The sequence below is a fragment of the Marmota flaviventris genome, chromosome 1 (assembly GCF_047511675.1).
Source record: "Marmota flaviventris isolate mMarFla1 chromosome 1, mMarFla1.hap1, whole genome shotgun sequence".
Taxonomy (NCBI): Eukaryota; Metazoa; Chordata; class Mammalia; order Rodentia; family Sciuridae; genus Marmota; species Marmota flaviventris.
Window position 1 is genome coordinate 178,117,567 of NC_092498.1, and position 18,122 is coordinate 178,135,688.

The 18,122-nt window shown below is 40.2% G+C and overlaps 1 pseudogene; it reads left to right on the top strand.

The window, feature by feature from the left end:
- The first annotated feature begins 16,223 nt into the window (after window positions 1–16,223).
- Window positions 16,224–17,736, top strand: LOC114081734 (mitochondrial import receptor subunit TOM40B-like; annotated as a pseudogene).
- Window positions 17,737–18,122: the final 386 nt, after the last annotated feature.

The window sequence follows — 18,122 nt, forward strand, 5'->3', positions numbered from 1 at the left end:
AGGAGATTTTTAAAAATAAAATAAATAAAAACATAATAAGATAAAATAAGGGACCTTCCACGGAGCAATGTGCTATGAGCTGGGTTCAGTTGTTTAAAGTTTAAAACTAAAACCCAAGTCAAAAGAAATAAACAAAAAAACTATGAGAAGAAAATAAGACTTGTTTCTTGGGAGTATTTGCTTAGTTGGGGACTCTGGGAGAGGATTGTTAAGAGCTATAGGTGAGGCCGCTGGGGGCTGATCCTGTCAGGGAAGGCTTTGTGGAAACAAAGGATGGAAACAGTGTAAACAAAGAACAGTAAGAGGACATCGCAGTGGGGCAAAAACTTGTGAGCGAAACCCCAGAAGGAGGACAACTGAAGACAGAGAGGCAGGCCCGCCACCCTTAGCAGATGGTTCAAGGGGTATGAGAAGGGATAGAACAGGAGAAGAAAAATTGAAAATGCTCGCTGATAATGCCTGGGGGTAACTCCAGCTTCGAAGGAGCTACGACTTGGTTCTGACATGAATAATATTAATAATTTGTGACATATATTAACTACTGCGTGTCAGAAACTTTTCATGAGTACCCTGTAGGCTTTATTTGATTTTCTTCTCACAGGAAGTCTGTTCTATAGGTGGCAATATTACCTTTTACCAGTGAAAGAAATGGTACTAAGCAAGGTCCAGGAAGTTGACAGGCGTCATACAATTATTCAGCTGGAAGCCAGGATTTGACTTCAAGCAGTCTGACTCCAAAATTCCCACTTTTTTATTTAATTAACTGATTTTCTTTTTTAAATACATGATAGAGGAATGCATTACAATTCTTATTACACATATAGAGCACAATTTTTCATATCTTTGTATATAAAGTATGTCCACACCAATTCATGCCTTTATACATGTACTTGTTTTTTTTTTGCATTACAGTTCTTATTACACATATATACCACAATTTTTAATATCTCTGTATATAAAGTAGGTTGACACCCAATTCGTGTCTTCATACATGTATTTTGGATAATGATGTCCATAACATTCTACCATCCTTGCTAATCCCCTACCCCCTCCTTTTCCCTCCCACTCTCCCTATCTAGAATTCATCTATTCCTTCCATGCTCCCCCTCCCTACCCCACTATGAGTCAACCTCCTTATATCAGAGAAAACATTCAGCATTTGTTTTGTTGGGATTGTCTAACCTCACTTAGCATTATCTTCTCCAACGCCCTCCCCGCCCCCTGCCATTTACCTGCAAATGCCATGATTTTATTCTCTTTTATTGCTGAGTAAAATTCCATTGTGTATATATGACACAATTTTTAATCCATTCGTCCACTGAAGGGCATCTAGGTTGGCTCCACAGTTTAGCTATTGTGAATTGTGCTTCTATAAACATTGATTTGGCTGTGTCCCTGCATTTAACCCCTGCACTAAACCTCCTTCATAGAAGGTATAAGAGTATAATAATGACGTGGGACTTTAGCAGGTTGGGTTCACCACAGTGTGCAGAATGGCTTGCAGAGAGCAAAGACTGGAGGTGAGAACTAATGTAGCAGGCTAATGGGGTTGACTGATCAAGCAGGACACATGCTTGCATGGTGACTCTACTGTGTGAGGCTTTGGGGGCAGTGTGATGAAAAAGATGGACATAAGTAATTAACTAAGAACCTGAAACAGGAGGAGTAGTGGATTTTGCAGGTAATTGCAGCTCTTATTGTTGTTTTTGCAGTGCTAGGGATGGACCCCAAGGCCTCACACATGCCAGGAGAGCACTCTACCTGAGCTCCACTCTACCCCTCCATGCCCCACGACTACTTTGCAGAAACAACCCTTACTTTCTTCTCGTATTTCTTGTTTTGCAAATCTTTTTATTAAAATAACAAATTTTACTCATGATGTAGTCTTAATATTTCATACACTTAAGAAAAATTATTCTAGAAAAAGTCACTGTTTTAGAATTTCTCTCGATAGCCAAAAAGATAGAATATTTGCTTTTGAAAAATGGATATCCTTTTCAAGTTAATAACTTTTTTTTTTAATCTGAAAAAGCTCAGGAGATGGTTTAATGGCCATCTAATTGACAGATGTAACTAGGACGATAGTCTGGTCATATGATGCACAATTATAGAGAAATGTAAGGTCTGTGTTTATGGATAATGAATGTGTTATCTTCAAGTAGATTTTAAAAGTCAGAATGAATAGAAATTTTAGCTGGCAGATCAAAGGTGCAAATCAAGAAAATTCATCCCCAGACAGAGGTTGCCCAAGGGGTAGTGACTTTTATGAATATTTATATATTCACATGAATAATACTATATTCGCCTTACTTAGTAGTTTATTTGAGTCTGTTAGACATCCTTTTATTCATAAAATGTAATTGCACTGCTATCAAAATGACTATAATATCTGATACCTATGCAGACATTTATCTTATGTTTTTAAATGCAGGGATGCTTATGGAATGGATGTCTTCCTAGAAAGTTGCACTTAAACAATATGTTGGTAATGGGAATCAGATGTTCTCAGTCACCATCTTTTCCCCTTGGATATTACAGAATTACTCCATGATTTTTCTAATGCTCCTCCTTTGCTCCTGCCCCAGCACATTCAGAATGAGCTTTCAAAAAGTAGTTGATTTTATCACCCACCTATTTTAATATCCTTCATAGACCTATTGTTCCTGACTATTACCTTTAGGTTTTTATAACTTTGCAGCTGCCTCCCATGAACTTCACAGCATGCCATTTCCCTGTCTCCTTGTATTCTTAGCACAAAGATGTCTGAATTCATTCATGCTTCTTTCTACCTCAGGGCCTTTGCACCTGCATTGTCTTCCTCCTGAAACAGTCCTCCCACCCTCAAGGCACTCCTCCTCCTCCACACCCTCTAGTTCTCAGCTCAGGGTCACCTCATTCATATATATGTAACCCTTGCATCCCAGGAAATCTGAGTGAATAAAGTTCCTCCTTTAATGAATTGATATTCTAGTGAGGGAGATGTAAAATAAACTAATGCAAAAATATGTAGCACACCACATTTCCTGTGCTAAGACAAGAAATAAAGCAGAGAAAGGAGGGAGAAGCCAAAGCGGAGGTGGGGTTGATACTTTAAATGTATGGGCAGGGAAGGGTTCTGTAGTAAGGGGACATTTGAGAAGAGACTGGAAAGAAAGGAGACAGTAGGCCAAGTTGCTCTCAGGGCAGAGTATTCTGGTCAGAGGGAACAGCAGGTGCAAAGGCCCTGGAAGCAGGAGTGCTCTTGGCTGGTGCCAGGAAGACTGAGGTCTCCATTGTGGTTGGAGCAGGCTGAGCAGTGGGGGTAGGGGGTGAGGGAGATGGGGTCTGAGAGGCAGAGGGGCAGGGGCTGTTCACCACAGAGGGCCTCATAGGCTGCGGTAAGGATTTCCCACCAAGTGAGAAGGGGGTCTTCTGGAGGGGTCCAAGCAGGTGAGTAGCATGATTTGACTTATGCTTTTGAGGATGCTTCTGGCTGCTGTGAGGATAACAGACAAGAGTGGAAGCTGGGAACCAGCGGGGAACCCATGGAATGTGTCCAGACAGGGAATGATGGTAGGGAGGATGGAGAGGTGGCCAGAGGGAATGCGGAAGTGACCAGATTCTAGTCGAATTTCAAAGGTAGAGGAGACAGTCTTCCCTGAAGCCTTCCCCAAACCGGGATCAGATCCCCATGCTGTATTTTCTCTTTGAATTATCCAGTTAAAAATTATATATTTCTTTGTATGATTATGTGACAGGGTAAATTAAGGAGATAGAGTAGAGACTGCAGAGGAAAAGGAGTCTTCTGGATTTCTTTTTTTCTTTTTCTTTCTTTCTTTCTTTTTTTTTTTTTTGGTACCAGGGATTGAACTCGACCACCGAGCAACACCCCCAGCCCTATTTTGTATTTTATTTAGAGACAGGGTCTCTCTGAGTTGCTTATTAGCACCTTGCTTTTGCTGAGGCTGGTTTTGAACTCGCCATCCTCCTGCCTCAGCCTCCTGAGCTTCTGGGTTCTCTTGGATTTTGAGAGTCAAAAGTATAGGCCCCCAGCTGGAGAGGCCTGGCAGAGGCCATAAGTTTGGAAGAACACATGTTAAAAACCAGCAAGACCTCTCACTGTCAGAATCAGCCAAGGATGCCTGGGTCAGCCAGTAAGTGGAAGAGAGATGAAGAGGAGGTAGGAGAAGGACAATCCTAATTGATCCAGGTGAGGTTTGTGACCTGTTCCCCTATGCCAAGGCCTGGGGGAGTTGGGTGCAGAACCCCTACTTGGAGTTCTGGGCATGGGTCAGAATGCTGAGGTGTGACAAGGTCCTGAGAAGTGCCTCCACGGTGAGTCTAAGCAGATAGGGCCTATGGAGTCCCCAAAGATGCAAAAGAACCTACCAGCAGCACACAACCCTACTTGCACAGGCTAGAGTCGTGCTGTCTGCAGTGTGGTAGAAATGTGCCATACCTTTGCCATCTCATATGGTGGCCACCAGCCACATGTGGCTACTGAACACTTGAAATATTGCTAGTGTGAATGAGAAACTAAATTTTTAATTTTTAAAAATTTTAATTAATTTGGGCTGGGGCTGGGGCTCAGTGGTAGAGCATTTGCCTGGCACATGTAGAGCACTGGGTTTGATTCTCAGCACCACATAAAAATAAATTAATGAGGTAGGAGTATTGTGTCCATCCAAAAATAATTGTATAAAATTTTTAATTAATTTAAACAACCGCCTATGGTACTAAACAGCACATCCAAGAGAGGGCTTGGAAGTAGGAGCTTTAGATAGCTCCACATTTTTTTTTCCTGTGGCCCTATGTGGCATGGGAACTGCAAGTGGCTTCCTATGTACCCAAGAAATTCCTGGAAGTCATCAAGAGGGCTGGGCCTTAGGAATAAGGGGCCCAGACAGAATAAATACATCTCCACAGGTGTTTGTATGGAAAAATGATGGCTGAGACCAGGAGCTTATTGTCACAGTCTTGGTTTAATAAAGTTCACTTTCCCCAATGCCCCTCAGACACACCTTCAGGGAAAAGCAGGAAGACATCTACCTGAATTGAGATGAAGTTTCTATTGCCTGGCAAAATAAACCCTCTTAGTAAAATGTTTAAGTCAGTTCAAGAGAATACAGTGAGACACATCTTTCACGCTTCCATCTGTAAATCGATACAGTTGTATATTATGCATATCTGTATAATTATTGATCTTGGACAATTGTAGTATATACAATTATATACATATTTATTTTATTACATATGTAATTATAATTACATACAGTATATATAATTGTCAGAGATCAATAATTATTCAACTATGGTGGCAGAATAAATTTTTTTCATGGTGGTTGCCCTGAAGAAAACTAGAGTTTTATTAGCAAGGAAGATGGGGGTCACTAGCAGTGCCAGTGAATCCAAGTGCAATGAACAGGTTTATATGGCTATTACTTGGCACTGTGCATATTTTAAATATGAATTCAGTTAAATCCAGGATTTAAGGTGAGCAGTGCATGCAGTTAAAGTTGTTCTTGAATATTTCCTTAGGATTTTGCCCTGTGGAAGGCCACTATGCTAGAACCCCACCCTTCTTTAGAGGTCACAGTCATTTTGCCACAACATTGGACTGGATCACTACTTCAGCAGGTAAACTACCTAGCCTGTGTTTGGGGGCTGTCATGAGCAATAGGATCACATTCAGTGCACCAAGATAGTTTATTATGAGAGGCACATGGAACCCCAACCCCAAGCTCATGAAATAAACTGGTGAGTAGAAATGACCTTGCTGTTTAAATAGTTGCTCACGTGCATGGAGCATATGGTAGAGAAGCAGTTCAGAGCTTGTGCACTGGAAACAGACTTAATTTGAAAGCCTGCTCCATCACTAACTAGCTAGTGTTGTGACCTTAACCTTGGGCAACAACCTCTTTCCCCTCCCCATTTTTTTTTTTTTTTTTGGCTGTACTGGAGACTGAACCCAGAGCCCACACACATGCTAGGCAAGTGCTCTACCACTGAGCTATACCCAGTTTACAACATAACCTCTGGGCTCAAGTTCTCATTGTGAAAAGGGGATAATAATGGCACCAACCTCACAAAGGTTATGTAAGAATTAAGTGAGTAAATACAGCTAAAGCTCATATGTCTGGCCCATGATAAGTGCCTTGGAAGGCTCAGCTGTTCCTATTGTTGTTATTCCATAGTTGTACTTATTCCTGTTAAATGTGCATATGATTCTTCTACTCCTGAGGGCCTTCAATCAATGTTTGTTGAATTAATAAATAAATTGTAACACTTAAAGTACTTTATTTAAATATCTGATTAATATTCAACCAGTAGTGGTTCCTAACACTGTCACTTTAGTGTTGTTGAACTTTAATTATTCTGTCTTATATTAAGGAATGCACGAGAGATGGGGAGGAAGTACTCGATATTTAAAGGAAAACAGAATCCAATTCTTACCAATGCAAATATTCATCACAGGGTGGTCTGCGTCAATATTAGGAGTTTAAACCATTTAACCCCTCTACATCTTGGTCAAACACAAAAGGTTAGACTAAGAGTGCTTTACAAGTGGCTTCCCTGAGGTGTTAATAGGTGTTCTTAGATAAATTTAGGAAACCTAGGGGTCAAATTAAATGGATTACTGCTCTCTCCTTTTTCCTGGCTACATTTCTCAGACTGCTTCAGGTGAATTTGCATTGCAAATCTCTGGAAGAGTGGATAGAATGAGTATTCTCCAGGCTTGTTTGATGACAGAATCTTCCTCTACCTCCAGTTTCTGTGGAACATCCTGCAGCTCCTTTGTCTTATGCTGGGTGCCTTTGAGGTCCCTCATCCATCCGACTTTATGATTCTCTAGATGTCTAGTGATTAGGGGAATTTTCTCTTACCATATATAGTTCAAATCCCCAAATGGGTGATTTATAAATGTCCATGCGGGAACTGTTCTCATCTTTGCCCATATGTTAGAATCATTGGGAGAAAAATTTTAAAAAATACTGATGTTCAGGCTGCATTTCCAGATATTCTGATTTAATTGATCTGGATGCTGCCTGAGCTTGAGAGTTTTAAAAACTCTCCAAGTGATTCTAACTTGCACCCATGGCTGAGAACCACTGGCCTAAAGGAAGGAATCCCAGACTGGGACACATGATAACCAGGGTCAGAAATGTACAGGAATATAGAGTTTATATCAGAAACTAAAAGGGCTGGTGATTCAAACCTCAGAGAAGGGATGAGACTGCCTAAGTGGCTACAGAAGATAGTGCACTGGAAACAGACTTCATTTGAAGGATGGAGATGCATATAAATGTGTCCTGAGGACCCAAATGGAAAAAGATACACTCCCTTCAAAACCAAAAATAAACACAAAAGAAAACAAAACAAAGAAAGAACCTTAACCTGGATTGTTGGACGTGGACCACATTAGCCAAATGAGCTACCACTTTTCTTTCATGTTGGGAGTCACACTCAGGAGATATCCCTTAGGCAGAACTCCAGTTTTAGAAGAAAGTCTTTGAATTTATCCAGATTGCCTTTCTCTTGAGATATCTTTGTTTTGAGTTTGCCTCAGCTAATGCCATCTGTGCCCTGTTTCTTTCCACAATAGCCAGGTTGATAGGCTGTGAAATAATCTCTCACAGGTCATGGAGTGCTTTCTACTGGGCCTCCACTTGACCCAATGGATAAGGGAGAAAGCCAGAAGCAAATATGCTTTGCAGGTGTCACTCAGCTGCAGGATGAGCCCAGTGGAAGATGACCAAATATTCAAACCAGTATCAGAAGAGAACAGCAGCTCAAATCCCATCCAGATGGGCATTGTGCCAAGAGAGTACATCCTGAGGGGAACAAGATGGCCCCCAGATGTTTCTAAGCCAAGGAGGATAAATCTATGCAAACTGCCCTTCACTGCTCACCCTGGCATACAGGGCAGACATGACTCATTGATCATGGTGCAACTTTACAATGAACGTGGGCATGCTTCTCAATACAGAGCTCCAAACAACTACCACCAAGGGATCAGAGTTAGGTTTCAGTGACCAACCCAGTTCTAGGCTGTATTGAGGCTCAGAGTGATATGGGTGGCAGCACTGTGATAGACAACAAAGTCCTATCTATTTATTTACTTATTTATTAATCATTCTGATATTGAAAAGACAGAAATCTTTGCTTAGCACTGTAGTGGGTATTGAAAATACAACAGTGAATAAAAGACATGATTTTTACAAATCAGTCAAACAAACCCAAATAAACATATAAATATAAGCTGTAGGGAATGCTATTGAGAGTTTAGAGGTTAAATGTTAACCTTTAAATGGTTCTCCCCATCCCAACTCCTACCTTGGTTTAGAAACAGCTAAGAGGCACAGTAGTCAAGGAGACAGTGATATAATATCATGTTCATTACTGATAAGAATATGGCTTAGGTTTGGCCAACTGAGCTTGTTAACGTGCCACTCATTAATTGGTCTTAACACTCCTCTCCCCACAACCTCCAGGCCACAGGTGCTAGCCTGTGCCATCAGCTTGCTTTGTAGGTATAGAAAATTACTGACCATCAACATCTTCAGGTGGGAAGGACCAGACAAGCATCCTTAGATCCTTCTCCTATCACCAATAGGAGGAGTGGCTGCTTCTCCACAAGGGTGGGGGCAAGAAGTCAGGAATATTATACCAATGCAGGATCTACACCCAGCAAGTAAAGAGTGCAATGAGGGGTAATAGACTCTGTTTAGACACAGGATGTTAGGAAGTCTCCTTTGAGTGAGACTAACCCCTCAAGGAGTATGACTCTGGAAACCAACCAGCTTACCTTCTGGATTAGATCCTGCAGGATTTGATGTTAAAAGTTGTTTTTTCCTGAATTATGCCATGGCATAATATTGAACAGTTTAGGCGGGAGAATGAAGTGATCAGCTTTGCATTCTCAAAAACACTCTGCCAGCTGTGAGACTGGAGGAAGACAAGAGATAGAATTTCCAGCATTAGAAAAAAATCAGTTAATAAATAAACAATAAAGAAATCAGATTGCTGCTGCCTCTGATTCCGCAGCTGCCAGCCTGAGATCATCTGGAGGTCTTCTTTCTGGGTGCTGCTGTCACAGAAGAAACCACTGCCCTGGATGCAGCTGACACTGCTGCTGACCCCCCGGAGATTGCCTGGTGACGCTGCCCCCACAGCTGCACTTGCATCTGCAACTGCTGCTACCACTGATCCGCTGCCTGCTGCCAACAACCACTGCCACTACTGCAACTACCACATCTAGAGGACTGCTTCGGAGGAGATTCCAGGTTTGGGTGCACATTGGCTGCACCCATTTTGGAACACTAGCCAGGGCCTGGGACCTGGGTGCCAGCAGGTTTACCACCAGAAGAGCCTCTGTCTGAGGACTGCAGCTGGGACCTGCAGATTCATTATTGGTGTGCCTGAAGGTTTGGAGGAGCTTGGGGATGTTCCTGCTGAGAGTGCTGGTGGCCCTTGTCTTGCTGCTGCATCTCAGGATTGCTCCTTTGCATGAGTGTATCCCTAGTGGTCTCTCTACAAGTAGGAGCAGAATTGAGATCTTGGGATTACAGTGTGGTGGAGCCTGAGGTATCTGAAGCCCAGATCGGTGGGATAGAAACTGGGTTTGCGAGGGCTGATCTGAGTTTGGTGATGGCAAGAGATGTTAGAGACAAGGATGAGAAACTGTTGAACACTGACAGAGAAAGCTCAACTTTCCAGCAAGATTTATTTTATTTTATTTTTTGATATACTAATCTCTCTACCATATTTGGAACAGGGTGTTGTTTATGCATCAGTGTGTGGAGGACAATGATATATGAGTGGTGTTTTGAATTTTTGTTGTATTCTTATGTCTTTGATTTTTTTCTCTTTGTATTCTTCCTCTCTCTTGTCTATTTTCTTGGATTTTCTTCCCAACTTTTCTCCAACCAACAGCCAACCTCTGTCGGATCCTCTTCCACTCTTCCTGTGAATTTTTACTTCTAGCTTCTCTCTTCCTCCCTCACAAATACTGCATACTACACTACCTCTGTTATCTCATCCACCATTTGAAATTGTAAATCGTTTTAACAAATGTTCTGTTTGTACTATAGATAGTTATTAAACTCATCATTTTGGTTAAATGTGAGAAAGCAGTAGATGCCTTAGTGGGAGTTATTAGGTTTAAGGCTATATGTTGTATTCATTGGGTGCTGTTGATATTGATCTCACCAGTACAGGCCAAGCACTGGAAACCTACAGGGACACTAGAAGTCTACAGGGTAGAATTTATCCTGTCTTAGATCCATATTTTCAGATGGGAAAACAAACTAACAACATGAAAAAACAAGGGAATAAAACTCCCCAAACAAAACAAGATGCTTCAACAATAGAAGCCACTGATAACACAGTAGAAGAAATGTCCAAGAAGGAGTTCAGATTGTATGTAGTTAAATTGATATGTGAAGAAAGGCGAGTATAAGGAGTGAAATCAAAGAAAAAATACAGGAAGTGAAAGACCACTTCAATAAAGAGTTAGAGATCATGAAAAAAAAAGCAGAAATCCTCAAAATGAAGGATCAGTAAACCAAATTATAAATTCAATGGAAAGCATCACCAACAGACTAGACCACTTGGAATACAGAACCTCAGACAATGAAGACAAAATATGTAGTTTTGAAAGTAGAGTTGAATATGTGGAGAAGATGGTAAGAAACCATGAACAGAATATCTAAGAATTTTATGGGATAACATGCAAAGACCAAATTTAAAACTTATTGGAATAGATGAAGGAGCAGAGATACAAGTCAAAGGAATGCATGATCTTTTCAATGATATAATAGCAGAAAATGTCCCAAACCTAAAGAATGGAATGGAAATCAAATATAAGAGGTTTATAGGACCCCAAATGTACAAAATTACAGCAGATGTACAAAATTACAAAATTACACTAAGACACATTATAATGAGAATGACTAACACAGAGAATAAAGATAAAATCTTAAAATCTGTGAGAGAAAAAAAATCAAATTATGTATAGGGAGAAACCAATTCAGATCTCAACTGATTTCTCAACCCAGACCCTCAAAGCTAGGAGGTCGTGGAATAATATATTTCAGACTGAAAGAAAATGGATACCAACAAAGAATTTTTTATCCAGCAAAATTAAGTTTCAGGTTTGAAGATGAAACATTCCATGATAAACAAAATTAAAAAAAATTTACAACTAGAAAGGCTACACTACAGAGCATTCTCAACAAAATATTCCATGAGGATGAAATGAAAAAAAAGTGAAAACTAGGAAAGTAAGGATCTATACTAAAGGGACATTCAACCAAATGAGAAACTAAGACAAACAAGTAAATCAAAATGACAGGGAATACAAATCATATCTCAATAATAACCTTGAATGTTAATAATCTAAACTCATCAGTCAAAAGACATAGACTGGTAGATTGGATTAAAAAGCAAGACCCAACAATATGCTCTCTTCAAGAGACTCAGCTCATGGGCAAAGACATCCACAGGCTGAAGGTGAAAGGATGGGAAAAAACTTATCACACTTATGGATTGTGTAAACAAGCAGGGGTTTCCAATTTCATTTCAGATAAAGTAGACTTCAAACCAAAGTTAATCAGAAGAGAGAAAGAAGGACATTTCATACTTCTCAAGGGGAATATATATAAACAGGACATAACAATTATAAATATTTATGCCCCAAACAATGGAGCATCTATGTACATCAAACAAACCCTTCTCAATTTCAAGAGTCAAATAGACCACAGTACAATAATACTGGGTGACTTTAACACATCTCTCTCACTATTGGCCAGATCTTCCAAACAAAAACTAAATAAAGAAACTATAGAACTAAATAATACAATCAATAATTTAGACTTAACAGACATATATAGAATATTCCATCCATCAACGAGCAAATATACTTTCTGCTCAGTAGCACATGGCTCCTTCTCTAAAATAGACCATATCTTATGCCACACAGCAACTCTTAGTAAATACAAAACAATAGAGATAATACCCTGCATTATATCAGACCACAATGGAATAAAATTAGAAATCAATGATAAAATAAAAAATAGAAGCTACTGTAACAAATGGAGACTAAATAATACACAATTGAATGATCAATTGAATGAATTGAATAGATAGTAGCAGAAATCAAGGATGAAATAAAAAATTCTTAGAGGTAAATGAGAACACTGAAACAACAAACATAAAAATCTCTGGGACACAATGAAGGCAGTACTAGAGGACAGTTTATTGCATTGAGTGCATTTATTAAAACAATAAAGTCAACAAATAAACGATCTAATACTACATCTCAAAGCCCTAGAAAAAGAAGGACAAATCAACACTAAAAGCAGTAGAAGGCAGAAAATAATTAAAATCAGAGCTGAAATCAATGAAATCGAAACAAAAGAAATAATTGAAAAAATTGACAAAACAAAAAGTTGGTTCTTTGAAAAAATAAATAAAATAGATAAACCCCTGGCCATGCTAACAAAGAGAAAACTCAAATTAATAAAATACAAAATGAAGAAGGAAATATCATAATGGACATGTCTGAAATACAGAAGATAATTAGAAACTATTTTGAAAATTTATACTCTAATAAAATAGAAAATATTGAAGACATCGACAAATTTCTAGAGACATATGTCCTACCCAAATTGAATGAGGAGGTCATACATGATTTAAACAGATCAATTTCAAGCAATAAAATAGAAAACACCATCAAAAGTCTACCAACCAAGAAAAGCCCAAGACCAGAAGAATTCTCAGCCGAGTTCTACAAGACTTTCAAGGAAGAATTAACACCAAATACTTCTCAAAGTATTCGATGAAATAGAAAAGGAGGGAACCCTTCCAAACTCATTCTATGAAGCTAATATTACCCTGATACCAAAACCAGACTAAGACACATCAAGGAAAGAAAACTTCAGAACAATATTCCTGATGAACATAGATGCAAAAATTCTCAATAAAATTCTGGCAAATTGCATACAAAAACATATTAAAAATATATGCACCACAATCAAGTGGTTGCAGGGTTGTTTCAACATACAGAAATCAATAAATGTAATTCATCATATTAATAGGCTTAAAAATAAGAACCATATGATCATCTCAATAGATGCAGAAAAAGCATTTGACAAAACACAGCACACCTTCATGTTCAAAATACTAGAAAAACTAGGGATAGTAGAAACATACCTCAACATTGTAAAAGCTATATATGTTAAACCCAAGGCCAGCATCATTCTAAATGGAGAAAAATTGAAAGCATTTCTGCTAAAAACTGGAATAAGACTAGGATGTCCTCTTTCACCACTTCTATTATCCTTGAAACTCTAGCCAGAGCAGTTAGACAAAAGAAAGAAATTAAAGGGATACAAATAAGTAAAGAAGAACTCAAACTATCACTATTTGCTGATGACATGATTCTATACCTAAAAAATCCAAAAAATTCCACCAGAAAACTTCTAGAACTAATAAATGATTTCAGCAAAGTAGAAAGATATAAAATCAACATCCATCAATCAAATGCATTCCTATACATCAGTGATGAATCCACTAAAAGAGAAATTAGGAAAACTACTCCATTCACAATAGCCTCAAAACAACAACAACAACAACAACAAAAACAACCTGGGAATCAATCTAACAAAAGAGGTGAAAGACCTCTACAATGAAAACTACAGAACACCAAAGAAAGAAATTGAAGAAAACCTCAGAAGATGGAAAGATGTCCCATGCTCTTGGACAGGCAGAATTAACATTGTCAAAATGGCCATACTACCAAAAGCGTTATACAGATTTAATGCAATCCCTATTAAAATCCCAATGACATTCTTCATAGAAACAGAAAAAGCAATCATGAAATTTATTTGGAAAAATAAAAGACCCGGAATAGCTAAAGCAATCCTTAGCAAGAAAAGAGAAGCAGGAGGCATCACAATACCACAACTTAAACTATACTACAGAGCTATAGTAACAAAAATGGCATGATATTGGCAACAAAATAGACTTGTAGACCAATGGTATAGACTAGAGGACAGAGACAAACCCACATAAATATGGTTCTCTCATACTAGACAAGGGTACCAAAAACATTCATTGGAAAAAAGCCTCTTCAACAAATGGTGCTGGTAAAACTGGAAATCCATATGAAAGCAAAATAAAATTAAACGTATATCTCTCACCCTGCACAAAAATCAACTCAAATTGGATCATAGACTTAGGCACTAGAACAGTGGCCCTGTGCCTAACAGAAGAACAAATAGGTCCAAATCTTCACCATGTAGGCCTAGGATCTGACTTCCTTAACAAGACTCCTATAGTGCAAAAAGTAAAGTCAAGAATAAATGAGATGGATTAAAATTAAAAAGCTTCTTCTCAGCAAAGAAAACAATTAATATCATGAAGAGAGAGCCTACAGATTGGGAGAAAATCTTTACCACATGCACCTCTGATAAAGCATTAATCTCTAGGACATATAAAGAACTAAAAAACTTAACACCCAAAAAACAAATAACCAATCAATAAATGAGCTAAGGAACTGAACAGACATTTCACAAAAGAAGAAATACAACTTGCTGAGAGCCATAGCCAATTAGGAATGACGCATGGCAATTTCCTTGTCAGCCTACCCAATGTTGCTTAGAGGGAGGACTCTCCATTGTGGAAATGGGCTTGCCTTGGACCCAGGTCATTTGCAGTGACATTGCATGAATGTTTGAGAAAGGTGACCCTGCTCAAGGACCAAGGTGGATCCGGGTTTAGGGTGGATCTGGGTTTAGGGTGGATCCTGCTGGGAATAGGGCGTATCCTGCTGCCTCAGGCACCTGCTCCTTGAGTTCCTGTTGAGTTCTCGCGGGGTTCTGAGAGTATTTGGGATGCAGAGCCCGGTGGAAGTGGATTTTCCCAGAACGTGCGTGTAGAGTGCCGGTGAGAGTTTGGGAATAAAGAATTGCTGTTTGAGTCTACAAGGCTGTGAGTGGCTCGTGATTTTGTGCCCAGCCAGACTGCGGCAACAACTGATCAACAAATATATGAAAAAGTGTTCAACATCTCTGGCAATTAGAGAAATGCAAATCAAAACCACTCTAAGATTTCATTTCACTCCCTTCAGAATGGCCATCATCAAGAATACAGGCAACAATAAATGTTGGTGAGGATGTGGTGAAAAAGGTACACTCATACATTGCTCAATTCACAATAGCTAGACTATGGAACTAACCTAGTGTTCCTCAATAGATGAATGGATAAAGAAAATGTGGTATATATACTAAATGGACTATTACTCAGCTTTAAAGAAGAGTGAAATTATGGCATTTTCCAGTAAATTGTTGGAGTTGGAGAATATGATGCTAAGCTAAATAAGCCAATCCAACAAAACCAAAGGCCAAATGTTTTCTCTAATATGCTGATGCTAATTCACAATAAGGTGGGGGGCACTAGAGAAGAATAGCGTTACCTTAGATTAGGTAGAGGGAAGTGATGGGAGGGGAGGGGATGTGGGGATAGGAAACAGTAAAATGAAACACACATTATGTAACTACATGACCAATATGATTCTGCAACATGTACACTCAGAAAGATGAGAAATTATATCCCATCTATGTATGATATATCAAAGTGCATAAATGTATCCTATTGTCATGTATAATTAAAACAAATAAAAAATTTTAAAAAACAAAGTCTCTTCTAGAAATTAGAGAAAAAGAAGAGATTTATTGAGTTAGAAGAAAATGCTGAGAAAATCACCTAGAATATAGCATTAATGTCATTTGTGGGGTTTTTTTTGTGATAGTAATAAAGTTATTTGTTGAAAGCCTTGAAAAAAAAATCAATAAACAGGATGTCCAGTTAAATTTGAGATTCAAATTAACAATGAATAAGCACATCCCTAACATTGTATGGGACATATACTTTAAACAGATTCAATGCAGTTCCCATCAATATTCCAGTGATGCTCTTCACAGAAATAGAAAAAACAATCTTGAAACTCATTTGTAAAACTAAGAGACCCAGAGATTAATCAAGATGGCTGCCCCCATCAAGAGGACCGTGGTGTGCCTAGGGGAAAGGGACAGAAGCATGGTCTGAGATGGTCTAGCATTTGATCATGTGGAAATTTCTGAGACTGGGGAGACTGATGATGGGTAGTGGGGCTCATGGTGGATAGAGGAAGCCAGAGTTCTTTACCAGACTAACCATAGCCCTTCCCTGTCCTCTGGGCCAAAATGGGTAATACATTGGGCCTGGCACTGATGGGGATTTTGCCTGCTGTAGCCCCTGCCAAGAGGAACCTCTACATCACCCTGGGAGTTTTGATGTGCTGCACCAGCTATGCAAAGATAGAGGGAATGAAGCTCGTTGTCAACAAGGTTCTGAGCAGCCATTTCCAGGTGGCTCACACTGTGCACATGAGTGCCCTGGGCTTGCCTGGCTATCACCTCCATGCAGCCAATGCAGGGGTTTGGCAGCTCAGCCCCACAGAGGTGTTCCACACTGTGGTAGGGGATATGGACAGCAGTGAAAGTCTCAACGCCCAGGTCCTACTTCTGTTGGCAGAGTGGCTCTGAACTCAGACTGCCTTCCAGACACAACAGATCAAGTTCCTGAGATGGCAGTTTGACAGCAAGTATCGGAGGAGATGACTGTACAGCCACTCTGATCCTAGGAAATCCTGACCTGATTGGGGCATCGGTGACCATGTTTGCTCACTTCCTGCAGAGCCTCACTCATCAACTGGTACTGGGAGGAGAGCTGGTTTATCATGGGCGGCCAGGCGAGGAGGGGGCCATCTTGACTCCAGCTGGGAAGTATTTGGCTGTACATTGGGTAGCTACATTGAATGTGGGATCTGGCAGGGCTCATCAAGCTATTACCATAGGGCAAATGAACAGGTTCAAGTTGGAGTGGAGTTTGAGGCAAACACAAGGCTACAAGACACAACCTTCTCCTTTGGTTACCACCTGACTCTGCCGCAGGCCAATATGGTATTTAGAGGCTTGGTGGATAGTAACTGGTGTGTGGGTGCCATACTGGAGAAGAGATGCCCATGCTGCCCATCACCCTCGCCCTTGGAGCCTTCCTTAATCACTGGCACTGTTGTAGGGACAAACAAGGCAAGGCACCGAAGATAGCAGAAACAGTTTTATTTGGCTGCAGCCAGGTTCAGAGGGCACAGCTTTTGCTGTAATCAATCAATCCCCTGAACCCCGAGTTCAGGGAGTTTCAGAGTTTTATACCCAGTGGGTAAGGGGAGGAGCTCAGAAGTTCCCAGTCTGCAGAAGTTCACATAAAAGCAGCTTTTCTTTCACTATTCTGGGCAAGTTAACTCTTCAAGGACAACACCTGAGAAGGGGAGAGCTTCTTCTCCCCTTTCTTTCCTTCCCCTGCCAACTGTTACCATGGAGCCCATTTGTAACTTATCTTAAAAATGTAGACATCTCTGTGAAGCCCCAGCTCAAGGCCAGAGACATTGTTTGCACATTTCTACAAAGTACTATACTGGATATGTTTGTGAAAAACTAGTAAGGGGGTGTCCAGCACCTGGAGTGCTGGTATCTTCCTGGCCAGTGGCCAAGTAGAACAGGGCAATAGAAAGTTTATCTACATCGGACTTTTTTGCAGACTCTTTTGCTGACAATCCTAAAATCAGCCATGGTGAAGAAGGCTTTTCTGTGGAGAAAGGGGGTGCCACTTCAGCACAACAGATTCCATGGTGGCTTCAGCATCACTGTGGCCTGAGGTTGTCCCAGAGCCAGCCCCCACAGCTGGAACCTCTGAATCAAGTACCCTAGGGACAGAGACTAGGTTCCTCTCCAGAGTCCACCTCGCTGGGTGACTTCTAGGTCCCAGAAGCAGTGTGGGGGACAGGACCTTACCTTTCTCAAAACTGACACTGCCACTGGGTCAGCTAATAAGGTTTGAGGCTCCCACTTCTGCACCAGCCCCCATATCATCTCCCCCTTGCCCTTGTCGCTCTGGACTAAGGGAGAAGGATTAATCAATATGTCTAGTTGAACTCCCCTCTTCACTTCCATCTTTGTTTTCAAGCCCTAGCTCCTTCCTCTCCAGAGCAGAAAAGTCTGCATGGAATTAGCTTCCCCATCCTGTTTTCCCATCCCAGAGTC